The sequence below is a fragment of the Lynx canadensis genome, chromosome C2 (assembly GCF_007474595.2).
Source record: "Lynx canadensis isolate LIC74 chromosome C2, mLynCan4.pri.v2, whole genome shotgun sequence".
NCBI classification, from domain to species: domain Eukaryota; kingdom Metazoa; phylum Chordata; class Mammalia; order Carnivora; family Felidae; genus Lynx; species Lynx canadensis.
Genome location: NC_044311.2, coordinates 147,271,203 through 147,279,014, shown reverse-complemented (window position 1 = coordinate 147,279,014; position 7,812 = coordinate 147,271,203). Strand labels below are relative to the sequence as shown.

Here is a 7,812-nt window from a genome sequence, read left to right as displayed (position 1 = left end):
ACAGACAGAGAGAACATGAGCAGGGGAGGGGCAGAGAGAGGGAGGGAGAGAAAGAATCCCAAGCAGGCTCGGCAGGGTCAGCCCGGAGCCCAAAGTGGGGTTCGAACTCACAAAACTGTGAGATCATGACCTGAGCAGAAATCAAGAGTCAGATACTTAACCAAGCGAGCCACCCAGGTGCCCCTCCCGGGTTGTTTGGTTTTGTTTTGTTTTTTGTTTTAAGTAGGCTTCATGCCCAGCATGGAGCCCCTACTTGCGGCTTGAACTCATGATCTCAAGATAAAGATCTGAGCTGAGCTAAGAGTCAGACACACTCAGCTGACTGCACTACCCGGGTGCCCGTTTATGGCTCTTTTTAACCCTTTCTTTCTTTCTTTCTTTCTTTCTTTCTTTCTTTCTTTCTTTCTTTTTTAAGTTTTGATTTATTTCTTTTAAGAGACAGAGAGAATGCAAGTGGAGGGAAGGGCAGAGAGAAAGGAAGGGTCCCAAGCAGGATCCGTGCTATCAGCACAGAGCCTGATGTGGGTCTGGAACTCACGAAACCGTGAGATCATGACCCGAGCCAAAATTAAGAATCAGACGTTTAACCGACTGAGCCACCCAGGCGCCCCTCCTTTTAACCTTTTCAAAAAGAGAAGATACTCCTCTTTTTAGGTGCATGCCAATGCTCTAATATCCCTGACCCTGGTGAGTCCCCTGAAAAAGCCCCAACGACTCCAGGGTTAGGGCCCAGGGCTTTGGGAAGGTTCCGGTGGGAACTGGAAGGGGTGGGTTGGAGATTTCTTCATGGGTTCCAGGCCAGGGTTTGTGTAGTGGACCTTCTCCCGTTTTGTAATTTAGAGAAACTCAAACCTCTCCCTGTTTTCCAGAGGGATTAATATTGTATCAGTAACCTTTTGTGTTTAAATTTGCCATCGGGGTCCTGGAGACTTCCAGGAAAAACCTGGCAGGTTGGACACGAGCATAGGTCACCAGCAGGCTCAGACTAGGAGGTGACTGCCATAAATAAGCTGAGTGCAGCCCGGAGGCCTCACATGAGGCATCTGATGAGTCACGACAAGCACCAGCAGTTAACTGGGAGTTGTGCTCACACTGATAAGAATAGGCACCATTTATTGAGACGTTGGCCTAAGCCGTATCCCTCCCTCCTCCTAACCAACATACGTTTCTCTTGTTTTCTGACTCGACCTTTTGAATGCCCTTGGTATATCTGGGTAACGTTCAGCCCTGTGAATACTCAACCTTCCAGGAAATGCAAATTCCCAGCCTCCCTTACAGCCACGTTGCTTAGCCCAAGCCAAGCTACCACGTCATACCTTTTCCGGACCAGAAATCATGAAACTGTTCACCGCACAAGCACCAACAAGAGTTCCCTTTCAGACCCCAGTTCGTGATGTTTCATGAGGGAAATCATACAATCAAGAGAATTTTATGGTACATATTCTACAAGTTAAAAGCATTTATTTATTTTTTTAATTTTTTAATGTTTATTTATTTTTTGGAAGACAGAGAGAGACAGAGCAGGGGAGGGGCAGAGAAGAGAGGGAGACACAGGACGCAAAGCAGGCTCCAGGCTCCGAGCTGTCGGCTCGAACTCGCAAACCGTGAGATCACGACCTGAGCCGAAGTCGGACGCTTAGCTGACTGAGTCACCCAGGAGCCCCAAGGCTACAACTTTCTGTTTGCAAACAGGCGCTGGCAGGGCCACGACCTGGGCAGTGCTGGCCAGCCCGTAGGTCCACTGGTAGGTGTGTAGGAATAATCACATTCTTCCCTCTATGATTTTCTCCTGTGTGTCTTCCTTGTTCTCATACAACTGCCACGTTCACAACACTTCTGACACTTCTGGTCGCCAAACGTGTGTGTGGTTTTCCCCATGCCAAGCAATTCTCCGTGACACCGGCTGGGTGTCCTACAATTTGACTCCCTTCTGACGTCATCAACCTGGAGACAGTGTCGGATCCCACAGAGTCAGGGCTCCGTCCCACAAGACTGTTCCCACCCTATTTCAGATGTCACTTGTAGATAGTAGGTCCCCAGGTGAGCCACAACTGTTGTCTGACTGGGCTACAAATCCAAGGTCCCATGACCCCCTCCTCAGGTTTGATTCATTTGCTAGAAGGGCCTTCAAAACTCTGGGAAACACCTTCTCACACTTAGCAGCTCATTGAAGGATATGGTCAGGGAAACAGATGAACAGCCAGATGAAAAGGTACATGGGGAGAGGTCTGGGAGGGTCCCAAGCCCAGAAGCTTTAGCCCCAGTGGAGCTGGGGTGTCACCCTCCCACCACGTGGATGCGTTCACCAACCCGGAAGCTCTCCCGATACTATATTATTGGGATTTTTTACGGAGGCTTCCTCATGTAGGCACTATCAATAATGAACTCTGGAGTTAATGTTTCAGCCCTTCTCCCTTCTTGAGAGAAAATTCCAAGCTTCCAATCATGGCGTGTTCTTTCTGGTGACCAGCTCTCATCCAGGGGCCATCCCCAAGCCCACTCAGAGTCACCTCATGAGAACAAAAGACACTCCCATCACCCAGGAAATTACAATGGTTTCAGGAACTCTATGCCGGGAACCAGGGGCAGAGATTAACATATATTCTAATATCTTACAGCAGTGAAGAGGAAGCATTATCTGCAACAGCAGGTTTCTTCATTGACTTCCTTCCCCTCCACAGACAATTCTTTGTGGGTATACATTTCCCTTGAAGAGACTCATGCCAAAGTTGAAACTTCTAGAAGAGGCTGATGTAATAATGCCGATCACCTGAATCAACACACTGGCTTAGCTTGGGAAATACCTACGAAACGTCAGCTGAATCCCACTTCTCAGTAAAGAAATCAAAAAAACAAAAAAACAAAAAATGCTATACCTCATTCTCTGGAATTCTAAGGCAGCTCAGAATAATAAATATACTGTATGGTTGTTTCTTTCCTCCTTTTTTTAATGTTTATTTATTTTTGAGGGGGGTGGGGTAGGAGCAGAGAGAGTGGGACCAAGGATCTGAAGCAGACTCTGTGCTGACAGCAGCGAATCTGATGCGGGGCTCGAACCCACAAACAGTGAGATCATGCCCCGATCCAAAGTTGGATGCTTAACCGACTGAGACACCCAGGTGTCCCTGGCTGTTTTCTCCTTAATACATCTTTTTCTTCTTTCTTTCTTTCTTTCTTTCTTTCTTTCTTTCTTTCTTTCTTTCTATGTTTGTTTATTTTTGAGAGAGACAGAGAGAGACAGATCACGAGTGGAGGAGGGGCAGAGAGACAGGGAGACAGAATCCGAAGCAGGCTCCAGGTTCTGAGCTGTCAGCACAGACCCCGATGCAGGGCTTGAACTCCAGAATGGTGAGATTATGACCTAGGCCAAAGTCAGATGCTTAACCAACTGAGCCACCCGGATGCCCCTTAATGCATGTTTTTCTTAACGTAAAGATTTGTAAATAAAAAAGCATACATGGTACAAAATATTAGATAAGAAATTATAGGTCTAGGGCAAAAGTATGAGTGTAGGACATGAAGACAGAGAATGTGCTGTGGCGGGGAGGCAGTATGTCCACATGTGGTCCAAAAGTCCACATTGACTAAACTCAGCTTCCTAGCAATCAAAATACAAACCAGACTTCTTAATGTCCAAAGGTGCATTACGAAAGGCAGTGAGGGGCGCCTGGGTGGCTCAGTCGGTTAAGCGTCCGACTTCAGCTCAGGTCACGATCTCACAGTTTGTGGGTTCGAGCCCCGCGTCGGGCTCTGTGCTGACAGCTCAGAGCCTGGAGCCTGCTTCGGATTCTGTGTCTCCCTCTCTCTCTCTCTGCCCCTCCCCCGCTCGCGCTCTGTCTCTCTCTGTCTCTCAAAAATAAATAAACATTAAAATTTAAAAAAAGGCAGTGAAAAGCACTCTCATTTTGCTTCAGGTCTGACTTCTGCTCTAGACGATGGCTACTATCGTACTGGTTGTACGTGGGCTAACTTGCAATGGAATGGAAAAAGGGGCCAGCTTTCATTATTGCTTTTGTCCTTGCTATTATAACAGTATGTGCTCGTTGTGGTGAACCTAAAAGACAGAAAAATAACAAAGTGGAGGAAAAAAATTCCCCCATAATCTTACGACCCAGAAACAACTACAGCTTACGCCTTGAAACTCCTAAATTCTTGAGGAGCAGTAAACGGCAAGGGGGCAGCGTTACTTCCGTTTTTGAGAAGATTGTAGAAACCACAGTCAGGCTGGGCTAGCGGAGGGGGGGACCTTGTTTCTTACGTGCTTGTGTTTCACGACTGTGTAAAAATCAGACCGCCTATAGTTGCAGGATATGCTACAGATGCTGTCTTGACTTTGCAAAGCCCAGAATACGACTTGGGCCCGGGGGAAGAAAAGATGCCAGAGACGTCATGTTCATTCTTTAGCAATCCTCAAGCTTAAGCCCTGGGTTGGCTAACTTGCTCCGTGTAGAGCCATGCAAAGTCACAGGCATCTGGCGGCAGGCTGTTACCTGGAGCTTCTCTTACATTTCGTGGGTGTTAAATGCCTTGTGAATTTCCTTTCTCTCGTAGTCTTAAATTATCGTGAACATGAACTTTCATCTTTCCTTTGAAACCTCAGACATCATAGTTATGTGACTTACTGGGTGTCCATAGAAAACTAATCAAAACAAAACAAACACAAATTCATTTAAGTACAATTTGTTGGTGAAGGCAAGAACAGAAAGAGTCCAGGGGTAGCAAACCATGTTCAGAAAGCACAGGTTGTTTTCAGTTCACACCCTTCCTTCTTTCCTTCCTTCCTTCTTTCCTTCCTTCCTTCTTTCCTTCCTTCCTTCCTTCCACCCTTCCTTCTTTCCTGCCTTTCTCTTTCCCTCCCTCCCTCCCTCCCTCCCTTCCTCCCTTCCTTCCTTCCTTCCACCCTTCCTTCCTCCCTCCCTCCCTTCCTCCCTTCCTTCCTTCCTTCCTTCCTTCCTTCTTTTCTTCCCTCTCTGGTTCATTTAACACATGTTTATTGAGCTTCTACTCCACACTGGGCCCTGTTTTGAACACAAGAAACAAGAACTCTGAGCTTGTGGAGTTTGCATTTTAATGGAAGTAACAGAGGACACCAAGGCCACCCAACGAACGCAGCATCTCGTATCTCAGACCATGCTGGATGTGCTACTGAGAGGTTGATGAGTCAGACTGGATTCTGTCCCAGGACGCTCTCCTTGGGTCTGCCGTCGTGGATTCTGTAGGAGCCCTTCTCTCTCTCTCTTCTGTCCTGGTGCTAGTGTTAGGTCCCGAGGTGACTGGACTGGGCCCTCCGCCTGGAGAGTGGGGAAGCCCTGGCAGGAATTGAGGTGGCCCTTTGGCTCTGCCCAAGAAGTACTGACTCACACAGCTTTTTAAAGTCACTAGATCGAGGGAAACCCTAGATGGAGGGATTTGGGAAGTGTTCACCACGGGGCAGTTTCTTCTGACCTGCCTGAGGGTCTGACCCCCAGCTTGGAGTTCCATCCCCACCCCTGACTTGGGGGAGCCTCCTGCCCTGCCTTGACCTTCCCCAGACATGCAGTCGGGAGGGCACTGTCACCTGCTGGCATTGTCCCAGTCAAATAAATACCCAGGACCCTGGGGAGAGCTGCAAATACTTCCTCACTCACCCCCGCAAGTGGTACAGGGGGATCTATGCAGAGGAAGCCCCAGAACCTCCCTGGACCATCTCAGACCCAGAGACACTCTTTGTTTCTCAAACGGACGTGACTCATATTGCTTTAGTCCTGGGGCAGCTGGGTGGCTCCGTCGGTTAAACGTCCGACTTCAGCTCAGGTCATGATCTTGCAGTCCATGAGTTCAAGCCCTGCGTCGGGCTCTGTGCTGACAGCTGGGAGCCTGGAACCTGCTTCCGATTCTGTGTCTCCCTCTCTCTCTGCCCCTCCCCTGCTCATGCTCTGTCTCAAAAACAAATAAACATGAAAAAAATGTTTTAAAAAAGTGAGTCAGTCCTAAAGCACTTTGACTCAAATGAAGGTTATTCTAGGAAATACATCCAACACCTAAATTTGACTTCTCCAAGGATTGAAAGAGATGAATACATTTACTTTTTACCCCTCAACAAATATTTTTTTCAGCCAGTATTTATTGAACACTCACTTATGTGCCAGGCATTGCTCTAGATACAGCCTGGAACAAAGCATTGTAGCTACATTTAAACTTCAACACCCCCCCATACTTTAATAATTTAATCATTACAAACCAAAAAACAAAGAAACAAAAAGTCATTTGAAAAGGAAGCCAGACAAATGGGCAAAACTGCATTTCCTGACCCAGATACATGTTTTCATCCGCAGAAAGTGTATCTTTTCTTTTAAGTTTATTTATTTACTTTCGAGAGAGAGAGAGAGAGAGAGAGAGAGAGAAAGTGGGAGTCGGGCAGTGGCAGAGAGAGAGGGAAAGAGAGCGAATCCCAAGCAGGCTTCCTTCCACACTGTCAGGGGGGAGCCCGATGCAGGGCTCGCCCCCACACACTGAACTGTGAGATCATGACCTGAGCAGAAGTTGGACGCTTAACCGACTGGGACATTCAGGCACCCCAAGAAAGTGTATCTTTAAAAAAAATTTTTTTTAACGTTTATTTATTTTTGAGACAGAGCATGAACAGGGGAGGGGCAGAGAGAGAGGGAGACACAGAATCTGAAACAGGCTCCAGGCTCTGAGCTGTCAGCACAGAGCCCGACACGGGGCTTGAATTCTCGGATAGCGAGGTCGTGACCTGAGCCGAAGTCTGATGCTTAACCGACCGAGCCACCCAGGCGCCCCAAAAGTGTATCTTTTAAAAAGGTGGGCACCCCTGTGCTTTGACTTCACAACACTCAGAAACAAGAACTATGGAATCAGTGTTTTTGGTTTTGGTTTTTGTTTTTCTTTAGTTTCACCATTCATTGAATTAGCAACGAATCTAATCTTCAAAAGTTATCACACTAGCTTTGCTGTCATTTCTCAAGGAGAATCAGAGACCTGAGAGTCATAGACATTTCCTACATGAGATGCTTTGTATAAATCAGACTCGGTTTATCACCAGCATTGACAACACCAGAGCTAGAGAAAGAACTAGGTCTGAGGACACACGCACGGTCTTACCCAGAGAATGTTTAGCCTGCCCTGATTATTACAAAATCAGAACAGCGAGAATAGTTGTGGTAGCGAATCATTTTTTTGCTACGTCAATGAAATCAAGTCCAGTTACCTGTCCAACTTTCCAGGGCTCGCTAGAGTTTGGACCAAGACCAGGAAGCGGGGGAAGGGCCCTCAGGCATTGAACCTGCTGTGAGCACAGCTGAGATGCTCATCAATCCACTCGAAGGGGGTGCATCAGCCTGGACTCCAGATCCTTCCTGGCAAATGGCAATTAGATACTACCTTCAGCCTCCTGCCACTCAGGGACGTGGCTCCACCCAGTGCGGCCTGGGGCCAGGGGAAGGGAGGCAGGGCCCTTGTTCTTGACCTTTTTCTGCAAACGTTCCCCACCCCCACCTCCCACCCTCCAAAGAAACAACATTGACATCTCGGCGGCGAACGCAAAACAGAAGAGACTGTTTCTATTCCGCGAATTAAATTCCTCCTTAGTCCTTCACCTGAAAGCAGATCGGTCTCATTTCTAAGAATCGAAATACAAAGCTTCTGCGCAACCTTGCTTTCAGAAATGGTTTGTCGTTGGTAGGTAAAGGACCACACAGGTGACAGTGGAAAAGAATAAGAAATGATGGTAATACCAGTTAGGAGGGAAAAGTACGACTAGAAAGTGAAATGTGCTTTGTTGTTACTTTTCTTTTTTTAATGTTTACTTAT

The 7,812-nt window shown here is 47.3% G+C and overlaps 1 non-coding gene across 1 annotated transcript; it reads right to left on the bottom strand.

The window, feature by feature from the left end:
- Positions 1-7,033: 7,033 nt before the first annotated feature.
- LOC115524360 lies at positions 7,034-7,164 on the bottom strand. The gene has a single exon (XR_003972063.1). It is a non-coding gene; the product is annotated as a small nucleolar RNA SNORA72 (small nucleolar RNA).
- Positions 7,165-7,812: the final 648 nt, after the last annotated feature.